The following is a 24,782-nucleotide window of genomic DNA, read 5'->3' on the forward strand; positions in this document are numbered from 1 at the left end:
AAGGAGAAATACCAAAATGAATGAAAGCCTGGAGATGGAATGGGTAGAAGGAAGAATACACACACACACACACACACACACACCCTAAATGCACAACCGTTTCTGCTTAAAATTTTTTTTCCAAAGTAAAACCTGTTACTTTGGATCTGGAAACAAAGCACAGAGAATAAATGGTTGCATCAAGACTTCTTTATTTTTTAATCTCTGTGATGTTTCTGGGAGACCTCCATCCTGCCTAATCCTGCACTGTGATCCACATCTGTCCTGCATACAGTAAGTAAACCAACGATGACACACCAGCCTGCAGAGCCAGAAAGGTTACTCGTTCCCAGTCATAGGGTGGTTTTATTTATTTCATTTATAATCCATACTTTCAGAAGATCAAAACAGCAGCCGTGGTGCTCTCCCTCCCATTCCCACTTGATCCTCACAACAACGATGATAAGGTAGGTTAGGCTGAGAAAGGGTCATCTGGTCAGCTTCATGGCTGAGTGGAGATTTGAACCCAGAAATCCCCAGCCCTAGTCCAACTCTCTAACCCAGGAATAGCCAAAGTGGTGACCTCCAGATGCTCTTGGATTGCAGCTTACATCAACCCTGACCACTGTGGAGTGGATGAGAATTATGGTCAAATATCCATGTTGGCTATCTCTGCTCTATCCACTACACCACACTGCTTCACTTTAGGTTCTTGGTCTGTTAGGCTTTCACAGTAGTGGTGGCAAAGAATTTGTGAAATATACGTAGCTCAGTAGTGCATGAGATGTATTTTAACTTCATAGTATTTTTTTGTTTATAAAAACATTTATATAACACCAGTTCATTGATGGAGATGGAGAGCCAGTGTGGTGCAGTGGTTAAGAGCGATAGACTCGTAATCTGGGGAACCGGGTTCGCGTCTCCGCTCCTCCACATGCAGCTGCTGGGTGACCTTGGGCTACTCACACTTCTCTGAAGTCCCTCAGCCCCACTCACCTCACAGAGTGTTTGTTGTGGGGGAGGAAGGGAAAGGAGAATGTTAGCTGCTTTGAGACTCCTTTGGGTAGTGATAAAGCGGGATATCAAATCCAAACTCTTCTTCTCCTTCTTCTTCTTCATACAATATAACATGGCAGTATATACAATAAAACAGAAAACACACACAAACCAGGGCTGTAGCTCAGGGGCAGAGACCAGGGTTCAAATCCTCCAACTCAACCATGAAACTCACTAGGTGATCTTAGACCCATAACTATCTCTTAGCCTGGCCCACCTCACATGGTGGTTGTGAGGATGCACTGTGGAGAGGACAAAAACTGCATCCCACCTTGAAATCATTTGAGAAAAGGGTGGGTGGGTGGGTGTGCGTGCGCACACTCACCTAGAATATTTGTATTACTACTGTACTATTACTGGTATCTTTCATTTCATCTCCTAGAAAATTCTGATTAATTGTAATGGCAACTCAGTGTCATGTATAATATTATTATTACAATTTATTAGCCGCCTTTCACCCTAAGGTTACAACAATTTAAACACAACATGGATATTAAAATGCAGCATCAAACTGTATCAGAAACGGATTGAAACAACTTAAAGAATTTTTTTAAAAGGCAACAGGAAATGTCTAGTGGGGGAATGAAGGTAAGTGAGGTCAGAGCACAGCATAAATGGAGGCCAACAGAAATGTTTCCCTGGGTGCTAGCTTAGTTAGTTCCCTGAGCCTTGTGCAGGAGGCTCACACGGTGCTGGTAGTGAGATTTAAGGATCTGATAAGCTGCCTGGTGATATCCCTTGTCTTGGGTTGATTTTCCCTTGTCCTTCCATGTTGTCTGCTATCCTCCCTTGTTTTAATGGTTGCCTGGGGATAATTTCTGCCTTGGATCATACAAGCCCAATGCTGCAATTACTTTCTGACCTCAAAGGCGAGTGTTTCCAAATTACACTTCTTCATAAAAAGCCACTGTCTAGTGGTGTGTGTGTGTGTGTGTAAGCGCACTTATTTTTATATACCTAAACAGTTAAATAGTGGGTGTGGATGAAGAGAGCCGAAATGGAGGAAGTTGCGGGGGGGGGGGTGTTGAGGGGGGAAGGCCGGTTACCATGTGGATAGAGCAGAAAGGAGGGAGAGGAGCAGAAAGGACCTTTTCCCCAAGATGGCCCAAGTTTAGGGCTGGAAGAAGTGGAAGAAGCACTTCATTGTTGTTGCCACAGCATTTGTCAAGCTGGTATCCCCCCCCCCAATGTTTTGGAAAGCTGTGCTGACTGGGCCTGGTGGGAGTTGCAATCCAAAGCATCTGAAAGGTACTAAGCTGGCAGGTTTTTATTTATTTATTGCATTTATGCACCACCTTTCTCTCCAAGCTGCTCAAGGTGGCGTATATGGTCCTCCCCTTCCCATTTTAGCCTCACAACAATCCGCTGAGGTAGGGTTAGGCCAAGAGACAGTGACCGGTCTGAGGTCACCCAGTGAGCAGCATGGCTGAGTGGAAATTTGAACCCTTGTCTCCCAGGTGGTAGTCCAACACTCTAACAGTTACAACACAGAGACTCTCGGTGCTAGGAATAGCAGTGGATTCTTTCCAGCTCATATCCCATTTATGCTTGCTATAATCTTGTGAAGTAGGTCATGTTGCTCCTGGGCCCGTTGTTCTTCAACATCTTTATGGATGAAGGTATGGAGAGGATGCTCATCAAATTTGAGGATGACACCAAACGGGGAGGAGTAGCCAACGCCGCTGAAGACAGAATCAGGATTCAATTTGACCTTAAGTTGGAGAACAGGGCTCAAACTAACAGAATGAATTTCCCTACTAGGAACACATGAGCAGGAGAGGGCTGTTGCACTTGTATCCTGCATGTGGGCTTCTCTTGGACATCTGGGTAATCACGGTAGGAACAGAATGCTAGAGAAGATGGGTCTTTTGTCTGATTCAGCATAGCTCGCTGTTATGTACTGAGAACAATAGGATCCAAATTGCAGCAGTCTGATTAGTCCTAGAACAATAGGATTCAGAATGCAGCAGTCTGATTGGTCCAAGAACAATGCAGCAGTATGATTGGTTGGCAGGAACCACCCAATCCTGCTCCAGATTGAAGTGAATCCACAACCTGATTGGCTTACAGTAGAATTCCGGAATTAGCCAATCATGTGCAGCCCATTGTGTAAATAATGTATATAAGCAGATACTGTGAGGGGACTTTCATCCATTCCTCCTCACCACTATGAGCTGAATAAAGAGCATGAAATCACTCTGCAACTCTGAGTATATTTCACTGGCGACGAAGGTGGGATCCCGCTGAGCTGACTGCCACACACAGCACCGCAGCACCGCCACCTGCCGCACCGCTGCCTCGCACCGTGTATCCAGGCTTCAGCTCCGGGACACAAGGAACTCAGAATGGCAGCCAACAGCAGCTTCTCGCCATTCAACCCAGCATCTGGAGACTGGGAAGCATACGCCTCCCGTTTCACCTTCCTCCTAGAAGCCAAAGGGGTCACCGACGAAGAAGACGCCAAGAAGAGGGCGATATTCTTCAGCGTCTGCGGAGAGGAGACGTTTGAAATCGCCCGGGCTCTCCTTGCACCTGAAGACGTCGCTACTGTTCCATACAAAACAATAATGGAACAGCTGAAGGGGCACTTTTCGCCGCAGCCCTCAGTGGTGGCTCGTCGAAATGCCTTCTACACAAAGCGACAAGCCCCTGGGGAAACCATAACTGGGTTTGTGACCTCTCTCCGCCAAGCCGCCCGGTTCTGCAACTTCTCAGAGCTGGAGAACATGCTTCGTGACCGCCTCGTCGGTGGCCTGAAGGATGAGAAGCTGCAACGACGCCTCTACGCTAAGAAGGACCTAACGTTCCAGGTCGCTCTGGAGGAGGCCCTGGCAACGGAAGCTGCCGAGAGGTCGACGCGAGAGGCACGGCCGAGCCTGCCATCCCAACCGAGGGTCCACCACGAAGACCTCACCGACGACTCAGGATCCGACAGGGAGGAGGTGCACCGAGTACAGCAGCGCACTCAAGCAGCGCACAGACCACAGCTGCCTCGACGAGAAGGAGGAAACTGTGCAAGCTGCGGAGAGAGTCACGAGAGGAGGACCTGCCGTTTCCGCAACGCAGAGTGCAGGCAGTGCAGAAAAATCGGGACACATCGCCCGGGTGTGTCGGGCTCGGCCCACCCGACACCAGGCATCAGATGACCAACCCAAGAGCCCCAGGTCCCAGGGCCCAACGCACCAAGGCAACTCGACGGAGCTCACGGACTGCCAGGTATACCAGTTGCCCCACCCCAATGTAGAGAAAATTTATGTAGAGGTACAGATAGAGGGGGCCCCATGCCGCATGGAGCTTGACACGGGTTCAACTCTATCCATAATCTCGGCAAAGACTTTAAGGAAACTGTGTCCTACTGGGGGTCCCAAACTCAGGCCGGCCCCATTCACCCTCCGGGACTTCCAGAAACGTAAGGTCCCCACAATGGGGGTGGGGACCTTCAGGGTGCGATACCGAGGGCGGACGCGGCAACTGGACTTGCTTGTGGTCAAGGGCCCCTACATTAGCTTACTGGGATTGGCATGGTTTGGACCACTGGGGCTAGCTGTCACCGGGGTGAACCACACTAGCTTACAAGTGGACGTGGACGCCATATGCAAGGAATTTCCAGGGGTTTTCGACGGGAAATTGGGACAGTATACGGGCCCCCCCATTGCGCTACAGCTTGACCCCGCAGTACGACCGGTCAGGCTCAAGGCCCGTCGGGTCCCATTCGCCTTGAAACCCCGTATAGACGAGGAATTGGACCGACTCGTGGAGCAAGGAGTGCTGGAGCCGGTGCCTAATGCCCCCTGGGAAACTCCAATCGTCACACCCGTCAAGCCTAATGGTTCGGTCCGCATCTGCGCAGACTACAAATGTACCATAAACAAGGCCCTCACGGCCCACGCATACCCAGTGCCAGTGGTCAGCCATGTCCTTGCCACCCTGGCTGGGTCGAAAATTTTTGGCAAGCTGGACTTGGCCCAAGCATATCAACAGCTGCCAGTAGATGAGGCCACAGCAGAGGCACAGACGATTGTGACGCACAGAGGAGCGTTCAGGGTAAAGCGGCTGCAATTCGGGGTCAGCGTGGCACCAGGCATATTCCAGAATCTAATGGACTCTCTCCTTAAAGGGATTCCTGGTGTCACCCCCTTCTTCGATGATGTGTTGATTGCCGGGCCCACACCAGAGGAGTTTGAGGACCGCCTCCGCACCGTTCTGCACCGTTTCCAGACGGCGGGTCTCAAGGTGAAGCGGGAAAAATGTCTACTAAGAGTGCCTCAGGTGGACTTTCTGGGATTTATGGTGGACGCAGAAGGGGTCCACCCGACTGGGGACAAGGTACGGGCTATTTGTGATGCCCCAGCGCCCAAGAGCAAGACTGAACTTCAGGCCTTCTTGGGACTATTGAACTTTTACCATTCCTTCCTTCCCCACAAGGCGGCGGTAGCGGAGCCCCTACACAGACTCCTGGACAAGCGGGCCCCTTGGGTGTGGGGCCAGCGCCAGGAGGCTGCATTCCAGGCAGTCAAGGACTTGCTTGTCTCAAACTCTGTCTTGGCACACTTCGACGAGAGGCTGCCGGTGGTGCTAGCATGCGACGCCTCACCCTATGGCATTGGCGCTGTCCTGGGGCACCAACTCCTTGATGGAAGAGAGGTACCGGTGGCGTACTTTTCCCAGACACTCAACGCAACCGAGCGGAACTACTCGCAAATTGACAAGGAGGGTCTGGCAATCGTGAAGGGAGTAAAAAAATTCCATGATTTCTTGTACGGGCGGCCCTTCACTGTGGTGACTGACCACAAGCCGTTGCTTGGCTTGTTTGCCCCCGAAAAGCAGACCCCCCAAGTGCTGTCTCCTCGCGTCCTCAGGTGGTCAATTTTCCTTGCCAGCTACCAGTATGCACTGATTCACCGACCTGGGAAGGCGATGGGCCATGCGGACGCCCTCGCCCTATGTTCTTAACACACTGGTTATAATGATTTCTGCCAAATTTCAGGTAACTTTACCTTCTCCTTTACTCTTTTAAATTTCCAGCATCATTCCCTCTCTTTCTGATGTACAAATGTGACTGCCACTGCTTAAAATGCCAAAATGGCGCTACCCCACCCAAGAGGGAGATGTTATTATTGTCAGGGTTGGGGAACCCCAAGCTTCGCAAAAGGACAAATTCAGTGACTGGCGGTTTGGAGGGGGGCGGGCGAAGATAGAAAACTGGAGTGAGGAAGGAGGAACAGAATGGAGTGGCTGAAATGGTGAGGAGGGAGTCCACCATATTGCAACCCTGTATTGCAGGTTCCATTTGTGACAATAGATTTTGCTATGTTGTCTGCCTGGTATAGCCTGTTAATGTCAAACTGCTGTTCTCTCCTCCATTTCAGAACGAGCTGCATTCTAATCCAAGGTGAACTGAATCCGATCTATAGCTTATGGGGTTCCTTAGTATGCTGGAAGAGGGGGCAAGCATTGTGTACATCCTTCTTTTCACACATGCACTCACACATACTCACCAAGGGAAAGGGGCTGTTTTGTCAATCTTGATCTATACAAGCACTTCCCTGTTCCATACAGGGATTAATTCAAGCCAAGGCAGGGGATGGTGGTTCTATCCTTGACATATTGAGCAGGTCCAGTTTTCTGCAATAACCATAAAAGGAGGCAGGGGACATAATGTGATCTCTTGGTGTAGGAGAATTTGTGGCTTCCCTAGATTCGACTGAGCAATCCTTTTCCACCTACCAGCATCTGCCGGGTATCAGTATCCAAGACAGAAGCCAGAGGTACAGCCCTAGTAAATTCCAATTCAGGTTTTTTAATTAATTCTGAGCGTTTTCTTTCCTTTTGGGTCCTGGGGTCAATCAGCCATCTACAGCCTGGAGGGAGAAGCATATTAAAATTCAAATAGCACAAAAAAGGGCTTCCAAAAATCCCCCTGATCTCTCCCTCCTCCCACTATATATCTCCTCCATGCACATCTGGATAAAAGCTTGCACTCCAAGAGCAACAGAAAGCATTAGCTTTGGGCACCAAGCCCCCAGAGCAGGGCTGTGCTCCCAAAAAGCATTGCACATGCTTGCATCATATGGCAGCTATGGAAGGAAGAGCTTCTGGGACATCCAAAGATGGTGTCCTGGCAACTGCTTCTGCCCCGTAGTGTTGTTGACTCAGGAAGTAATGGAAGGTGTGCTATTTTATTCTACTTGTTTATTGCTATCATTTGCTTGCGTTGTGCCAGATAGACCTTCCTCTGCCTTTCAGATGCTGATGCTGCAGGCAAGGCTGAACCAGTCAGCCAAATCTGGATCCGGCCATTCAGCTGTATTGCTGGCAAGAGCCCTCACTCACAGGGTGGGGGCCCAGATACACGGATGAAATACACACCCTCCCTCTTCCCCTCCACAAACCTAGAAGATGTCAGTGGAATATTTCTTAGGGATCTTCCCCCCTCCCCCTCCCTTGGTAGGAGGCTAATAAATCCCCCTGGATGTGAGATGACATTTATTCTAAGAAAATTGTTGGAAAAATGAATGCGCGTGATTGGCTTCAGCTCACAGACTGCGCTGGCACACAATAGAAAGCCCTGAAGAGGATGTTTATTGACAATGAATTCCTTGATTGAGCAAGTAATCAACCCCTTTTACAGTGCTTGTAAAATGCTATTTTATGGTAATTTACTTGCTGGAGTGTCATTTATGGGGTAGGCAATCCACAAAGAATGCAGCCAGGGTTGCGAGACTCGTTCACCATCTAAGAAAAGGTGTAGACAGAAGTTTGGGGAACAGATCAGGAGAAGCAAGAGGGGCAGGTGAGCTGATCCCCTGCCATTTTAGATTCCATGTTTCCCCAATACCATGTGTCAGAGAGGGGCCCAGCAGCCTCAGATGTGGAGGGAAGAGCGCTGACAACACCCAGAGACCTTCATCTCCACCCCTGGCCCCACAGCTATGACTTGAATGGACTCAGCTGCCTTGTCCTTCCCTCTAAAGAGATCACGACACACCACTCAGGCCTGTAGAGATCCTTCAGCCTCTTGTGTGGATCTGAGACTTCTGGAGCAACAGACGGTGTTCCTGTTGCCATGGCAACATTGCAAGTTCCTATCCAGGTCTATTGCCCATCTCATTTTGCTCTGTTACCCTTCAACAGATGCTTTTGTGGGTTGGGGTGGGGTTGGCACGGAATTACTAAGGGAACCTCTTGTTACTGCTGCTCAAGGTCTTCCATCCTTGAAAATACCTTCTGGCCTCCCCAGGCACATCCTGTGCCAGAACACAGGAGCCATGGATTTCGTTAGATGCTATCATTAACTGGGGTAGGAATGGAAGGATTGTCCATTTCAGTTCTCTCAGTTCTCATTTTTCCAACCTTACAATCACTTATCCACATTTCTGTAGCAATTTGCATTAAAAAAAATCATAATAAAGATTCTTCAGCATTTTAGTGCAACTTTATCCTAATAAGCACATTTTTGTCTGCAGTTTTGACTCGTGTACATATTTTTGCAAGCAATTTCTCCTAATACAATGCATTTTTGTACAATAGTTTTAGTAATATATTTATTTTTATGCACATTGTCTTCCACTGTATGCATTTATTGCATTATCCAACGTTTGGTTGGAGAATTGCATTGCAAAAATTGGATAAGCGCACATTTTAAAGGATGGTTTTCATATTGTTCTGGAAAAGTGTGGAATTGATAAATTTGGATTTAAATGTGGACTGAATCAAATGTCTCTTGCATCTTTAAATGGGTGTCTCCAAATGGGTGTCTCTGAATGTGCAGACATTTAGGAAAGTGTGGAGTGTAACTAGATGACGACCATAACTGAATTTCTTATTATTGTTCGCATTTTGTTATTATTGTTCTTTAATGTTTGAGGTTTTATTACGTTGCCTGAAGTGGCTGGGGCAACCCAGTCAGAACGGCTTACTACTACTACTACTACTACTACTACTACTACTACTAACATTAGTAAAGGATAGCTCACAAATTGCCATAGACTAACCCCTCATCGTGGTAATTTGTCACCTATCCCTTTCCCCATAGAGGGAAGTGGAATCAACTTAGACACACACACAATCACGCCCCTTCCCCTTTGGCCTAAATCCAACAGAAGGGTAACTCTTCAATCCTATAAGTGCTTACTTGAGAGCAATTCCCACTGACGTCACAGCCACACCATACATTTAAAGCATTATTATACCACTTCAGTTATGACTTACCACAAGGGATTCTGGGAAGTGCTGTTTTGTTAAGAGTGCTTGGAATTGCACCTCTATGATGGGTAAAGCACTTTTTTGGGGGGATGGGAAACCAAAGGTGGTATAAATTTACTGTAAACGTATGGTGTGGTTATAACCAAAACTCAGTGCAGCGTACTTCTGAGTAGGCATGCCTTATAAGTGTAGCTATGCCCATTTATTTCAACATAGGCACACATTCCTTTCTGCCTTGCACCTCTGTAGACACAGATTTGTCTGATTTCTTCATCTGCTTTTACTCTAATCCCAGCCTTGCCTCTCTCGGCCCTGTGAAGCAGACACAGCGCCTACCCGAGGAAGTTTCACAAGGAATGGGAAACACATGTGAAAGACGGAAGGCTGTTCTGTTCCCAGTCGTGTCTGTCCCTTCGTAGATTCTTTCCCCTTGGTGTTCATAGAAGATGGAGGTGGTGATGCCCAGGGCTCTGCTTCTCCTCAAGCGTGCATGCATCTGTGATGTGTGCATGCACAGGAGCCTACGTATGCTGGTTTATGTATAATGATACATGTCCATATGGATGTGTGTGAGAGGAAAGGTGTATGAATGTTCTTGGGAAACTTAAAATTTACACTGTGCTTCTCCCCAGAAAAGGTTATTTGACATTAAGGGATTGCTTCTCTGACGTTTGGACCAGGTGGTGGTGACACATACTTTTCAGCTTGCATCACAATCATAAATCCTAAGATTGATGGTTCTTCTTAGGTTTGCTTGCAGGGAATACCAGGGTATGTTGCGGCCAACTGACCCACAATGCTGCGTTGCCTGCCATTTTTCTCTGAGCAGGTGGTGGTTTTATGTTTACAAAATGCAGCTGTGACGCCTGCAGTCTGCACCAGAAGACCTGTGAGGGAGATGAGTGGTTTCTCAATGCTTCCCCCCCCCCTCTGTCATTTTTTTCCTGGGGTGGGGGACCGTAAGGGGGTTAGGATTCAGAAAGCCCTCTGCATCAGGTCTTCCAGGGCAGATGGTGATGATGATTGCAATTTGTATACCACCCTTCATCCTATATGGCCTGCTGTTTATGCTGTGCAGGACTGTCAGCTTTTAAAAATTCATACAAACCATGGAAAAATACTCTATGCTTTTCTCTATGAGAAGAGAGCAGCCACTATGCTCTGAGTACGGAGGATTTTAAAGGAACTTGGCATTGCGAACTGTATCACTTTACACTGTTTAGTTAGAAGTGCACTTAGTTAATTGCAGGGAAAACATTGGGGACCTGATGTGCAGCTTATTTAGCCTAATGGTTAATCCAGCCCTGGAACGGACATTTCCTTTCGTGGTGAGGATAATGTGTGGATCTGAGAAGTGTACCAAGGGAATCTTAAGAAATGGGATACACTGAATACTGAAACTAGACCCACACATATGACAGGCCTAGGGCTTCTTCAGTAACTGATTTGTTTTTAGCTAGTTTGCAACATCTGATTTCATCTATCAAACTTGTGAAGATATAGAAGCCACAGAAGTGTTTAAAATAACATGCCTTGAGGCAACATCTGTCATCTCCGAAATTAGGAGGCGGAGTGAGGCTTAGGCTATGTGAAGTTCACTTCACTTCTTGGGCTGCCTTTGAGTACAGAGTGGTGCCCCAGCCGTCCCCCCCAGGCACTTCTGCACAGAGATTTTCACAGTTTAGACTCCAGGAAGAAAAGAGTCAGGAACATTTAGTAATCCTTTTCAGCCTTAATTAGATTTCCTTTACATAAAAGCACTCTTGCAAGGGAAATTCAGAGTTCACTTATATTTTGTTTTCTAGCTCTCTATTTATGATAAGGGGGAGGAGATTTCTGACTTTTCATTCCTTAGCTTGTCTCCATATTTCTTTTTAAAAGGGAGGGTGCAGTAGAAATTTCCAATTCTACTATAGGTGATAAAATAAGAAGTACCGCCTTAGACCAAGTAATAGTGTTAGACTGTCTGTTCTAGTATTCTTTACTCTGACTGGCAGCAACCCACTTAGGGCTTGGGCGCAGGCCTACCCTGGCCTTGCACCCTGAAATCTTTTTAACATGAAATATCAGGGAGATGCAAAGCAGATGCTGTCTGGTTCTATCTTCCAAACAACCACAGCCCAACACCAAAAACAAATGATTTGTAATCCTAATTTTATGCTGGATTGTGGACACTGTCTTTCAGAGTTAATACTCTATATATCAGGGGTGGGGAGCCTTTAGCTCTCCAGATGTTGTTCAACTCCAACTCCCATCAGCCCCAGCCAGCATGGCTAAATAGTCGAGGATAATGGGAGCTGAAGTCCAACATCTCAAGGCCAACCCTGCTCAGTGTTATAGGTACATTACAGAATCCCAAGAGAGAAAGAGATTCCAACAGCACAGTGTAAACTACAAGACTTGAGTGTGGGCTCAGGACATGTAAAATTTCCGGCTTTTCCCAGGTTAGGATAAATGCAAGTGATGTTCGCTAGGAACTTCAATAAGCTGCACATACAATCTCTTGTATGTGTACCATATCGCCATGGAGAAGCACTAGGAACATTGTCAATATCTGTGCATTGCTTTACAGTTTCACACTTTTGATTTATGTGTGTTAAACCCTAGCACCATCTCACTTGCAGCCACTGACTGACCGTGTGTGTGTGTGTGTGTGTGTGATATGTCAGTTGGTTTCCTGATATTCATTGGAAAGAAATTATGAGGGCTTTTTTGCTCAATGCAGAAGTATAGAAAAGCTGCCCTCTGCTGGCTGGACAAAGCACATATCCCTTTGTTCTTGATGGGCTGCTTCATATGAAGTTATCCTTTTATTAAACAAAAAACCTAGTTGCATTGTCAGTTGTGAAGTGTGACGCAAATACTTATTTTTCACAGGTACAAAAAGCCAGAATGCTGGTGTTGACAGGACATTGGGACCTATTTTTCTGACACAGAGGTTATTTCCATGGAGAAAACACAGCATGTGTGAAGCAGCCTTTATAGATGGTGGATTCTGCACAAGTGATAAATTTTAAGCTGGTGATCAGTGACTAAGGCCATCTGTTTTTAATATGCATTATTATAAGTGCATAATGTAGGGTGAATGTTTTCAAGTCACAACTGCCCAAAGATAAGCCTGTAATGCAAGATATTTTAGTAAACAGAAGGAATGAAGGACCTCCTACATTATCATGCCAATGAAAAAACACATGAGGATTTCCCACAGGCACCAGTGCAGGGCTAGCCAATGTGGTGACTTCCTCATGTTGACAGAGTACAAGTCCATCAGTAGTCCCGAAAACATCCGGAGGGCACCATGTTGGCTATCCCAGCAGTTGTGGATGAACCTTAAGTAAGATTTGAACACGTTAACAGTGTAGAACAAGTTGGAGAGCAACTGTTACAGCAAGTTTCCTGTGAAAATTGGGATATAATGGACCACTTGGAGAGACCTGGGACCATCTGACTACCTTCTCGTTGCGTTTGTCATTCACTTGATCCTCATGGAAAAGAACTTGGGCAGTTTGCAACACCATAGCAGCAGGTAAGCTTAGCTGAGAACAGGTGACAAAGAGATGGCACTTCAGAACAGCAGCAGCAAAGATGACCTATTTACCTATAGATAGCCTCGCTTTGCATCAGTGGAGTACTGGAAATAGAGCTGGGAATAAAGCATAGCGTTTGCAAAAAGCACAGCCTCGGTTACGTGCTTTTACAACTTTTTTTAACTTTCAGTGACTGAACCTTGTAGGAACCTCACATTTTCCTGGCTCAGCTTGAACTTCTTCAACTCTACATTTCTTGGCTTGTATCCCAAGATTCTTCAAGCCCCAGAAATGGAGACACTCAACAAAGTTTTAAATACAGAGGTGGGGGGGTGTGTGTGAGAAGAGATGGGGGAAAGGCTTCTTGATCCACCCAGGGTCAAGGGGATGCATGTTTAATACATACTACCAGTCATGTGCATTTTTATTTTTATTTTTTGTTTAAAGCAGCTTTTAAACAAAAGTTCTGAAGTCTCTTGGGAGAAGAGCAGATACTCATAAATGACAATTGTTTCTTCCTAGTTTCATATTTCAGGATCTGGAAGTAGCATGAATTTAATTTTCAGTGAAAAGAATAGGGGGAGATAGAGCCCCCCCCCAATTTATGCTGTTGCCATGGCTCATTTAATGGAGGCAGCTAAGTGAAGAGGGCCCAGACCTCCAACCTGAAGGGCTCTCCAACAGAGGCAATTATTTTTCTGCCTCCTAAGTGCGTAACAAGAATAGGAAACCTGTGGCCCTGTTGCTGGACTACAACTTGCATCTTCCCTGCCCATCGGCTGTACTGGCTGGGGCTGCTGGGAACGAGTCTGGAGGGCCACAAGTTCCTGTTAAAAACGCACCGTTTCAGATAACCCACCACGACTGTATTGAGGGGCAAATGGGATTCCGCATTGGCCCTTGGTTGGTTCCTCCTCCTTCCATCCGTGTATCATCCATCCTTTTCTATAGCGATGGGAAAGAAACAGACCTGCTCTGCTGCAGGCACCTTCACTGCACTCTTTTCTGCACCTGCTAGAAATATTCCGGTTTAGACAAGCCCACCCAGATGCTTATTTTAATCCGTTTCAGTATTTTAATTTGTGTGTTTCAAAGTATGGCTGTGTTTGGCCCCCCCTTAATTTTGTTTTAACTTTTTGTAAAGCGGTTAACCCCCCCCCCCAACCAAGCGGTGTATAAATCTTATGAAATAAATATAAATGAATAAATAAATGTGCGGGGGTGGGGAGACTCCGCTTCTGCCCTCATCCCTCCACTGCGTTTCCTCGGCTCCGTATTTGCTACGGGCCAAGAGAGGGCGCCAGAGGAGAAGAAATGGCGACGTCCAAAGCGCGGCGAAAACAAGGCAGGCGGCGGCCGCGCTGCGCTTCCCGCCGCGCAGCCGGCCACCCGCAGGATGCGGCGGACTTGGGCGCCGCAGACGCTTCCTCGGCTGCTAAAGTTGGGGCTTTCCTGCTGCTGTGCCGCCCACTCGCCCTCTCCCGCTTCTCTGGAACCCTATAGAAACCCACCTCGGGAAGTCTTCTCCCCTGGCGAAAGTCCAAAAGCCACGTGACCTCTCGGGGATTCCGGGCAATGGGAAGGAGGGCGAGTCGGAGGCCCGATCCGCGCCTTGGGATCCGCCTGGCGACCGCGCAGTCTGCAGCTTCAGCGGGGGGGGGGGCGCGGAGGACTCCGCATGTGCTTAGGACACCAGCAAAGCAGAGGCACCGGAAAAGGAGAGGTTTCCTAAATGTATTTCTTAAGAATTTGATATCTGTAGTTATCACCGGGAAACTCAGAATTGTATTAGGTTTCCTTACACTCCTCTCCACATTCTTTCCTCATTTTCCTGTTCTCTTTTTATTACTTAATCCCCACCTAAAGCAGGGGCTGTGCCTCCTTTCCAAGGCAAATCGAAAGAAGGCCTCATTGACCCAGCTTTGATGGACTTGTGCAGAATTTGGCAATCAGAAAATCGAGAAAGGAGCTGTTTTAATTTCAGCATACAAGAAAGTCTTGTGTCATTTTGAGATATATACAGTCATAGGCGCCGACTCCATGGGGCTTGAGGGGGCTTGAGCCCCCTCAAAAAAATTTTTGGGGGGGCTCAGCCCCCCCAATAATCTCGGGCGCCCTTCCAGCAGAGCGCCGCCGCCGTCCCCCGCCTCCTCCCCACCTGCTCCCTCGCCAGCCAGCCAGCCAGCCGCGCGCCCTAGTCAGAGAGCCCCGGCCGTCCCCCGCGAGATTAGGGAATCCCCGGGGGCGGGGGCTCCTGCCTCGCTGCTTCTGCCGGGGGGAATTTCCTTCCTCCTGGCGGTTTCAGCGGTTTAGGGCCGGAGCGGAGGGGGCTCGCCCTCTCTTCTCCGGCTAGCCCCACGTTTCCCGCATATCAGCTGTTCCGGAGCTGATTAATAGACACAGCACGCTCTCCCCTATTCGCTCACGAGGGGGCGGCGCCACTTTATTTGCATATTCATGAGCTTATTTGCATATTCATGAGCTTATTTACATTTCACGAGCTTTCCCGGGCCCCCCCAATATTTTTTATAAGTCCGCGTCCCTGTATACAGTGCTTTTTTCCTAAAAAAAAAATCTTTAGGGGTACTCTCATTTTGACTCAAGAAAAACCACCATTTTATTGTTCATATCAGGAAAATAAATACAGTAAGTGGACAAAAGTACAAAGATTAACAAAATGTTTAGGGGTATGCATACCCCTGTGTCCCCCCCGCCCCGAAAAAACCCACTGGAGATATATAATTTAGCATTGTTTTTATTTTGAATTTCATAGGGGGAACCATAATTTTCTCTGTGTTTAGGGCCTCTAAAGGCCTTAATCCAGCTCTGCTCCCAACTCAAAGAGATCCAATAGGTTACCACCCTAGGAGGTAACCAACACAAGCATTTAAAACCAGGAGCTAGACCTTGCCCCACCATATAGTTGTTGGTTCATAGGAGCAACCTCATCATTTCAGGTCTCCTGACTAGCTGCCTCTACCCACTGAGACCTCCCACCCTTACCGGCCATAAGCACTGTCCCAGTGCAGCTCTCTCATTCGTTTCCTCTGCCCGCTCTCTGTGGCTCTTAATCAAGCCAGAACTGGGCCTCCTTCATTCCTGGCTTTCATTCTGGGGTCTCCTGACTTCTGTTGGAAGCTGCCCAGAGTGGATGGGGCAACCCAGTCAGATGCCCTGGTACAAGTAATAAATAATAATAATTCCATTTCTGAATTGACGCATGGCTCGCAAACACTCATCAATTACATCACTTCTGGGCACCACTGGGCACAGTGCAAGTCTGACAGGAATTTCCTAAATAGATAACCGGACACCACTTTTGGCCACAGATTCCACATGATTACCATCCTCTTGTTGTGAGCAGGGGGGGATAAGCATTATCATTCTGTGGGCAGGAGAGCTAGATACCACTGGGTTAATGGGTGGTTGATGCTTTCATATCTACTGGGGTAGCTGGTGTGGTGTCCAAGTGTTGTTGGACAACAGAGCACATCACCACTGGCCATGCTGCCTGGGGCTGAACATCTGGAGGCCACCATGTTGGCTACCCCTGAACTATAGATGAAGCTGTCAACCACCAGTTGACCCAGTAGTATCTAGCCCTCTTAACCCTTGTTATTTTCACAGGCAGAGGGAGATTGTACAGCAAACTCCATAATGGAGTATGAGCTACCACAGGCTCCAGATATAGTATCCTAATGTCTTCACAGCCCTGGTTATTATGAGGACCTCCTTTTCTACAACACTCATCTTCTGCCACAAGAACTTTCTGCTCATGTATAAAAGCCTGAGAGAGAACAGTGTCGTCACCACCAGTGCCACTAAAGCATCAATCTGTCTGAAGGCTAAAGCAACAGGCAAGACCAGGGATGTGGAACATTGATTCAACGTACAAATACATGCAGAGAGTAAAGAAGTTCTCCCAGCTGCTCACAAGTTGCTATTCAAATTATGTGGGTTGGTGGGTCCCCCCCTCTTTGGATAAGGTTGTAAGCAATGTAGACACAGAGATAAACCCGGGAATAAATGGACCACCATAACTCAGAAATTCTGTTGTACTCCTTTTTACTCTTCTCAGAGCCTTGGGCATAAGATGCTGAAAAGTAGCTCCGTGAACACAAAATGTCATTCACATACTGGCTGCAAGGAGGTTTCCTTTTCTTCAAAGGACTTGGTAAGCGGAAACTGCCAATAAACCTTAGTAAGATCAAGGGTAGATAAATATCTGGGTTGCCCAACCTCTCCAAAACCACATTAACCTGTGGCACGGAATACGTGTCGAATGTAGAAACAGGATTAATTTTTCCTAAAATCAATACAAAAACGAACATTCTCATTCAGCTTAGGTACTAACAAGGGGTGACATTGCCAAGGACTCTGGGATTCTTCAATTATCTCAAAGTGCAACATTGCTTCAACTTCTTGGTGTATCCCCTCCCACCACAACTGTTGACCCGGGGACATGACAGATGCATTACTACTGCCCTTGTGGTAGATTCTATGTAGTGGGTAATCAAGAGCATGATGTTGGGTTGCAAGTATGGGCTTCCTTTGGCGGTTGTTGCAGTTTTACCAAGATGCTCTTTCTGTGACTTGAGTGTTCACTCAACTGTCCCTGGCACTCAATAAACCAAGCTGTGCATCTATATTTACATGACATCTTTTGGGAGCACCCTGAGAAATTACACCTGGTTTCTCCATGAGTGATCTGGGCTCACCTCCCTAACTCCATAGACACTGAACAGAGCCACCAGCTAAGAAAAATGCAGAAAAAGCATGTGTTCTACAAGAAAGCAGAACTTCATCTCTGAATCCCAGCATCTTTTCAAGCCATCAGGATTTTTGACCTAGTTTGTAGTGGGCCATATTGCCACTTCCCACAGGCTCATGGGAGAGAAGCACATTGTTCATATGTCTTGGTCAGCCAGCTGTCCCTTTTGAGGTCTCCCAAATGGGCTGTGAGCTCTAACATCCTCCTTTTTGTTGACTCTCTGTGGTTTTTAATGGCGCTCCCTAACTCTGCCTTCCCTAATGTGATGCCCTCCAGATGGTTTCGGCTGCAACTCCCATCAACCCCAAATAGCATGGACAATGCTCAGCGATGTTGGGAACTGTTGCAGTTTAAATCACCTGCAAGGCACCAGACTGGGGAATGCAGTCCTAACTGTAGGCTGGAAAAAGGCCCAACTTGTCTTTTTGCCTTTTTCCCCAGGCTACTATTTTCTGCCTTTTGATTGGACTATCCCAGCACCAGCAACTCCTATGTCACTATCAAAGCAAATAGAGGAGAGGGAGGAATGGCAGGACCCAGTAAAGTCAAGCCAACCCCTTATTCACATTATTTTATTTGCTATTCTATTTCATTTAAATGTTTATGGAAGGCACTTTTGTAAAAAAAAATTAAATACAGCAAAGTGGCATACAACATACAAAATTTACAGTAAGAGCAATAAAAATAGCAGTAAATAAGTAAATAAATGCTGTGGTGGTAGCAAATAACTTGGATGAAGGCTATTTCGGGGTGTAAATTGTGGGGGAGCCTTCTCCCCAGCGTGCAGTGTGCAGATGGGGATGAGCAGGGACAAATTCCCACACCCATATCCCTGGAGGGAGACCATGACAGGAGCATTGCTAGTTAATAACTAGTTAATAATAAATAACAGGAAATGGTGATCCAATGTGTTTTCAACTTCTTCAATCAGATTCTTCAAAGGTCTTCCACTGACTGAATTTGGAGAGTTGCGTAAGCGTGCATGCATATGTATGTATAAGCATTGCTCACACAAGTGCGCTCATAGGGATGCAAATGCTGTGCTCTGCAGAGAGGCAAGATAAGTCTTCCATCTTTCCTTGTTAACAGATGCCCTACAAGGTGCACATGCTTATTTATTACGCATTTAATAAACATTATTTATGCACCATGATCACCACACAGTGGTGATACTAGGGCATTCAAGGGTCATGCATCTGGCTATTTTTTAAAAAACAACACACCACCACCACCTGAATCTATTATACATATATTCTGCTCATACACTGAACTCCCCAAAGGCTCACATTCAGATTACAATTCAGGCCACACCTGTTTAGCTTCCGTACCACGACAGCTTCTGATGTTCCCAGACCATTTGCTGTGTTTGGCCCACGTCTGGCTACACAGATACAAAAACACAGTGAAGGAAGTAAAAAAGAAAGCGGTGAATGGTAGATCAGAATAGTGTTCTTCTTCCCAAAAAGAAAGAATAGTTGAATTTGCCATGCATCTCTACAGTGATGACCAAAAATGTATCAAGTGGGAGCAGGGAGTTTTTTTCTTTTAGTTGCAGTGCAGACATGCCCTGAATCTACTTTCTTGTAGTTAATTAAAACTCATTGCTTCTCCTGGTGAACCTCCTCTATCTCCTCCTTTGCCTGCCACATTCTTTTCATAATTCAAAAGCTGCCAACCATCTCTGCTTAATTTTCTATTCTCTCTAGGCTCAGCATACTTTTCTCTATATGATGCGTCCTCTTGGTCTTCTCACCATTATCTTCATAGTTCTGTTCTAAATCCTTTCCAGTTTGGTGACTTGAATTGTAGCTCCTAAAACTACACAACATGTCAAACGACCTCCTTGTAGACGAGGTTGCAGGGTAGACTGTCTTGATATAATTCCTCTCTTGATATATTCCGTCTATTGCAACCTGTATAATAATGCACAGATCCATCTTATGCATTTTGACTCTTTATTTTGTGTAATACCCTACATTTATCACTGTCTGCACTTTATTAAAACATATTTTAGCACCATGTCATCTGGAAAAAAACACCAGAACCCGTGGAAATCACACAGTATTCTCCAACTTCATGTCCTAGGATTGATTCTGCAGTGACTCAGAAATTTCCCTATTGAGTCATTACCCAGACTTCCTGATGCAATTGTACTGCTATAGGATTGTGGGGTCAGTCTGGATGATATCTGTGGGACCCTTCCAGGCTTCTGATCCTGTATCTGTGAGTTAAGAATGTAGCAGAAGAACCAGTCACACCTGTCTCTTTGTGAGATAATGGCCTTAGCTGGCTAGTTAAGCATGGCCATTTACATGTCCAAAGAGTGAGCCCTGTTGTCCTAGAGACAAACGGGTGAGATTTTTCTGACTTCACCTGGCTGGATGGAGAACCATAGGCCAAGCAGGGTTGTGTATATGTGAGCTTTAGTTGATGCTGGAAGCTGGATACACAGAGGCTTGTCTTGCTCTGTTCTGGGCCCTATCTACGACTCAAGGTTCTCCCCAGAAACTATGTAAAACTTTTTCTCCCCACTTCCTGCAGTCCAAAGCCTGCTCAAGCTTCCCTGTGGCTGCTATTTACATTTTAAATACATTAACTGCATCCCTGCGATTCAACATTGTATTTCATTTAGCGCCCAGTGCTCTTGCTTGGAATTATGATTTCTGTTGTGAGAGGATGGGCTGCGAAAGTAAGCTGCTCCTTCCTTCCCTGCCCACCCCCACCCCGCCAAATACCTCCTTGTACTTCCATGCAGTGATCAATATGCAATCTATACCCATCACAGGCCATCCCTTGCAGCATAGCAGCTCAATAAAAACAAACTCAGGCCTGGCCAAGCACTACTGCAATTGTTAGACAAAATAACCTGTTCTTTGATCCATCTTATAAAGCTTTGAAACAGTCCCCCCCCACACACACACACAAAAGAAAGAAATGCATAGAATGCAAAACTGCAGCAGGCAAGGACATGAAAAGCTCAGTAGACAAATATTTTAGCCAAAAGCAATAAACTGGTGAAGAGTAGATTTCCATTAATGACCCCAAAGAAACACACACAAACACACACACACACACACACACACACAGATAAAATATATGTCTCTGGCATCCAAGTTGCACATTTCCATGTTTCCATGTTGAAGATCATTATAGTGCTGCACTGAAAATTCACCCCATGAATCTTTCTGGCACGTAAGGATGGTTTAAATCTTGCCCGAACACCTCCTTGACATCTCTAAGTATTTTCATGCCCGTTTGCAGTCAGATCTGCTGCTGATTTGGTGCCGCTGCCCCCCACCCCAGTTAGGGCTCCTTTCTAATTTATGATATGTCCCCAGACAATCAAGAGAGCCGGTAGCGAACATATTGGCATAATGGCACCATTCAGTCAATCAGAACTAGCTACATGACAATGTCACGGAGGGCAAGTGGCGCTGACGGAGAGTGAGGGGCAAGGCAGACTCAAGGAAGCCAGCTTAAATGACACGGGGGTAAATTAGGGCAAGGTAATTTACCCCTGTCCAGAACTCTGTTTAGAAACAGGGCTACTGCTGGCTGAGGTAGCCCAAGCCTGGCAGAGAAAAAACAAGCTTTTCAAACAGGGTTTGACTTATTCTTTTTGCCAGTATAACTTCTGCCCAGTTACTAGATCACTTGCTGCTGCCCATCACCTGCGGTTCTCTAGGTGGTCACTGGGAGGCCCAATAGACTATGATGCCCTTGACTTCAGACCAAAGAAACAACCACTATAAGGAAGCACAGGGGGATTGCTGAAAAGGCATTAGCCCTCCCTGGGCACCCCTGGGTGTTCCCTCTCAGCACAGGGCACCTTTGGGAAATGTCCACTCCCCTTAACTCTGAGGGATACTTACCCATGTAGTGATGAGTCTTTCCTCATTCCTGCCCTGGTTCATTGGGTGCAGTGACAGGGGTGGTAAACAGGGAAAGTTTAAGTAACAATGGGGGGGGCGGGCAGCACAACAGAGAGCCACTGTTTTTGGAGCTAGCCCCATCTTGAGCATAATGTCTAGAATCATAGAGTTGGAAGGGACCACAAGAATCATCTCGTCCAACCCCTGTAATGCAGGAATCTGGGCTCAAACCCATGACTCTGAAATTTAAGAGTTTGATGCTCTACCAACTGAGCTATAGAAAACTTCCAGCCCCAGGTGCTGGCGTTTCTGTTTATCCTGAATGCTTCTTAGGGCCCCAGGTATGATCTAACAGCATGTGGGGCCATCACAACTAAGCAGGTCTTTGTTTGGCCAGCACCTGGATAGGAGACTAGAGGTGAGCCCCATTGGATTCTGTGACGCAAGGCAGCCAGAGTATACATGGAAGAAAATAAATAAAAATGACTACATAAATGAGTGGACCACATACTGCCTGACACTTTTGTCAAAAATCAGTGCTGAATAAGCTGTATATCAATATCTCCAAATTTGCAGACATCTTGTGTACCGGCACAGTAGTAGCAAAATTAGTATTTGTATTTTTACATATATTTTAAAGACATTTTTAATATCAGTCTTTGTTCTTCCAAACTATCTTCGTTTAGGTTTTTACCTAGCAGATTGTGAGGCCTTTGAAGGTTTCTAGGGACTCTTTGCTTACAGGAGTTTTTAAAACGACAGGTATTGCACATATATACACATGCAGTTTTATTTTTAAATTGGCTTTTATCCCATAATTTGCATTATACTATTTTAACCCACATATTAGAGAGCTTAGATACTGGCTACCTGAAGAGCTTGAGACCATTACGAGCACCGAGAAACTACAGAGTTGTTATTACAGCTGTTACTGCATTTGTTGAATTATACACCACAATGCAAAGGATTTGTTCAGACAGCTGAGGTTCATTTATAGCTTGGCCCCGAATGAAGATTCTGTGGAAACGGGTCCATTGACCCAGCTACCACCAGCCATACTAAATTAAGTCTTCACTGAATTCCTGGATTTCCAGAGCTTTTTGATCTTTGACAGTGCATCATATAAAGCATGGCTTTTTACGTGACATTTTGTGACAGCAATACGGTTATTTAATTTATTTTTTTCAGCAATTTGGGGCATAAGTTCCTTGCATATTGTATAGATTTATTATACGTAATAAATATTGACCTTTCCCATTTGGAACTGTACTTGAGACACAGTTTCCACTGGCCTGTTGTCTCTGATGTCAATCGCCTTTTGGCTTGCAGTTCATGACGCAGACCAGCCTCTTCTTCATTTCTTTCCTTTCCGCCTTGAGTGCTCTCAGTGGCCTTCGGAGCACAGCCTGTTCCTGCTACATGCAGCCTCTTGAGGCTCCTGAGCCCTTCCAGCCAATCCTGCTTCTTAGCCACTGACAGGAACTATAAACACAGAGGCAGGGATAAGAACATTTTGCAAGAACTGTGCTAAAGGCTCTCACCTGGGTGTCTACCAATTGCAGCCTGGCTGAGGTTTGACTGCTTGCACTCTTGGTCAAGTAACACAGAGCTTGTGCCACGTGGATGGGAGAGATTTTGCTTTGTGTGGCACCAGGAATCAAAAATACTTTTCTTTTCAAATCGCTGAGGCATCAGTAGGAAGTGTCTTTGCCCAGATATGTGGAAATTCTTGAGCATATGGAAGATCTGCTTACAGGCATGCAGCCCCCCCTTATAATGGCACCAGCATGAGGGCCAAACTACGCATTATATCTAAAGAAAGCAGTTGCTTAGAGCAGTAAAGCAGCAGGGAGGGAAGGATGCCCATCACTCCCACCCTTGACTCTTCTGCAAAAGCCTCCCCAGTTTTCCTTCAATGAAATTCCAGTCCAGGTAATTCCTGGCTTCCTTGGGCAACCAATAGGGCCCTGGGGACTTTTTTTTAATGGCGGGCAGCATAGCTGATGCTTGCCCTGACCCCCTCCCCACCCACTACACGAAAAACAGTCTGACCTGGCAGTCCTAGCAGAAGCAGGTGACTTCATCGAGCCATGTTTACATTTTCTACAAGGCATTCTGGGAAATTTTAAGCAGGGTTAGACTGTGTTACCCTGTGCTGCCACCACAGGGAGGTAAGGCTGTTAGGCCCCACTAAGGAAGGGGTCCACAACAGGACACTTTGTCCAGGGTATGTTTACATACCCTCCAACATTCCTCACATGAAGAAAGGGACATTTCTCACTCCTCCCCCCCCACCTTCTTTGCCTTCCACCCCACCCCCTGGCAAAGCATTTCCACTACCACTACACTAACATGGCGCACTAATAATAATAGTAGTAGTAGTAATAATAATAATAATAAGAAGAAGAAGAAGAAGAAATAAATAAATAATTATTTATTATTTATACCCTGCCCATCTGGCTAGGTTTCCCCAGCCACTCTGGCTGGCTTCCAACAGAATATTAAAATACAATAATCTATTAAACATTAAAAGCTTCCCTAAACAGGGCTGCCTTCAGATGTCTTCTAAAAGTCTGGTAGTTATTTTTCTCTTTGACATCTGATGGGAGGGCGTTCCACAGGGTGGGTGCTACTACCGAGAAGGCCTCCGCCTGGTTCCCTGTAACTTGGCTTCTCGCAGCGAGGGAACGGCCAGAAGGCCCTCGGCGCTGGACCTCAGTGTCCGGGAAGAATGATGGGGGTGGAGATGCTCCTTCGGGTATTCTTTGGTAGGTTTGCAAAAGGAAAACACATGCCAATAAATAAATTTTAGAAAGGGGCAAGATAAGGCATGGACGCACAAAGCATTTTTTCATTTAAAAAATCAAGTCTTGCGCTCTGCTTTGCTCCCCCTTTCTTCCTGCCTGGGGTGGCCCTGCGTTCTGCCTGCACCTCAGAACTGGCACACATGGAGAGGCAACGGTATGCTCCCTTGCAGCTGCCACTGCTGTCGCTCAGGGCAAGTGCCAGCTCCTCCTCCTCCTCTCTGAGGTCGGTGGTGGCGGCACTGGTGGGGAAAATAGGGGCATTCCAGGATCAGATCAGAAGCTGGAGTAGCTTTTGTAATTCCAGGATTGCCCCTGGAAAATAGGGACACTTGGAGGGTATTTGTTTATCCTTGCAAACACATGCCTACAACCCTATGCAAGGAATGCATCTTATAGCAAGTTGTAATGGGGAAATGATGATCAGGGGGGAAATTCAGCATGTCTCTGCCACTTGCCTGATGAAATTCATCAGCTCCTCTCATAAAAGGGGCTGTGTAAATCTATGCATATGAGGAGAGGTGTTGGTAGTCCGTCCAGAAGGTGAGCCAGTCAGATTGGATGGGAC

The 24,782-nt window shown here is 46.4% G+C and overlaps 3 long non-coding RNA genes across 4 annotated transcripts in view; 2 read left to right on the plus strand and 1 right to left on the minus strand.

Moving 5' to 3' along the window:
• The first annotated feature begins 185 nt into the window (after nt 1-185).
• On the plus strand, nt 186-12,912 carry LOC309514729. The gene is made up of 2 exons (XR_014212138.1): nt 186-273; nt 12,118-12,912. It is a non-coding gene; the product is annotated as an uncharacterized lncRNA (long non-coding RNA).
• Nucleotides 187-8,327, minus strand: LOC309514713. Of its 2 annotated transcripts, XR_014212111.1 has the most exons (5): nt 7,699-8,327; nt 6,763-6,896; nt 6,534-6,660; nt 2,082-2,746; nt 187-301 (listed from the first exon to the last, which is right to left on the minus strand). It is a non-coding gene; the product is annotated as an uncharacterized lncRNA (long non-coding RNA). The 2 variants fall into 2 exon arrangements; XR_014212112.1 differs by lacking the exon at nt 2,082-2,746 and having other exon boundaries at nt 195-301.
• A 1,591-nt stretch (nt 12,913-14,503) lies between the features above and the next one.
• LOC309514722 overlaps nt 14,504-24,782 on the plus strand; it is a 30,197-nt gene continuing 19,918 nt past the window's right edge. Inside the window, exons 1-2 of the long non-coding RNA XR_014212122.1 lie at nt 14,504-14,789; nt 15,320-16,941. This is a non-coding gene — a long non-coding RNA (uncharacterized lncRNA). The remainder of the gene's footprint in view (nt 14,790-15,319; nt 16,942-24,782) is intronic.

Source organism: Podarcis vaucheri, assembly GCF_965113315.1.
Source record: "Podarcis vaucheri genome assembly, chromosome: 1".
In the NCBI taxonomy this organism is placed as follows: Eukaryota; Metazoa; Chordata; class Lepidosauria; order Squamata; family Lacertidae; genus Podarcis; species Podarcis vaucheri.